The following is a 1,378-nucleotide window of genomic DNA, read 5'->3' on the forward strand; positions in this document are numbered from 1 at the left end:
TTTAAAATACCAGTGGCATAACTTCCAGAATCACAACACACAAGCCACAGTAGTACCACAAACTGACTGAGGAGTGCTGGCCATTGTTTTTATATTTACTTAAAATAAAAACTATTCACATTGATAATGAAAGTAAATCTAAAAGCAAAAAGGATATAAAACTTTTAACTACATAATATATAAGGAGTCCTGGTGTGGTGCTAAATGTTATGCAGTGGACTGCAAAGTCGATTTGAACCACAAGTTTGGTGGTTCAAGCTCATTAGCTGCTCCTTAGAAACCCTACAGAGGGTTACTATGGGTCAAACCAACTCCACAGCACTTAACAACAACAACAACAAGTAAAAATAATGCTAAATATCACTAAATTAAACTTTTGCAAAGAGAACTCTTGCATATGTTAACATCCTAGTATTTAAAAAAGAATGAAGGAGGTTTTAAGATAGCTGAATTATCCTTCCCTCTTCTTTATATGAACCAAATGCAGACTCAAGAAATCAGTAATTCAAGACTGTGAGGAGAAGGCAATATATCTGATGTTTTACACAGTTCTGGTTTTGGGGTAGGGGGTGGAGTTTCCTGTGTTTGTAAGCAGTCAGTTCCCACCTGGATATACAAACAATTAGATCCTAGGTAAATTACTTCTATCACAAATAAAATGTAATTAATTACTTTTGTTTTGAAATGCAGTTTAAATGCATTGGGAAAATGGATATCTAATAACTTCATAAATAATAAGCTTTTCTATATGTTGCTTTCCATTTTACTAAACTGATTGAGAATAACAGTTCTTAAATTAATTCAGTTCTGGAAGGTTTTCTTAAAGAATCTGTTCAATTGAGGTCATGGTGACAGGAATATGAGAAAATATATTTTTTACTAATCCTAAATCATCAAATCATACATGATCATAGCCATATAAATTGTCAATTGTCTTCTGTGATCATATCTGGAAGATTCTATATAATAAGAAGAGCTATCAGAGAGTTGTATTTCACTAGGGAAGCAATTTTGATTTGAATTTTTTTCCCTTGTGTTTATCCATTCATAAGTCAAAAATGGCCTGAAAAATAGGTACCTTCTAGTTCTAACTAACTAACTACATAGACAAGTAGCTAACTAGATAGCTAGATACATAGCTAACTAGCTAACTAAGTAAGAGAGATAAAGAGAGAATTCACATCTTGAATAAAAACTGGGGATTTTTTTTTTTTAAGCTACTGATCCTATAATAAGTTTTAGTAAAGGTGTATGCTGTTGAACAATGACCAATGAGACATTTCAAACTGCAATAAGATTTTTTTCTTATCAGAAATGTGTGCTCGTTAGCACAGCTACACCAAATATTATGATAGAAAATTTGAATATATAGGCCAGA

This window comes from Chrysochloris asiatica, unplaced genomic scaffold (assembly GCF_000296735.1).
Source record: "Chrysochloris asiatica unplaced genomic scaffold, ChrAsi1.0 scaffold00032, whole genome shotgun sequence".
Taxonomy (NCBI): Eukaryota; Metazoa; Chordata; class Mammalia; order Afrosoricida; family Chrysochloridae; genus Chrysochloris; species Chrysochloris asiatica.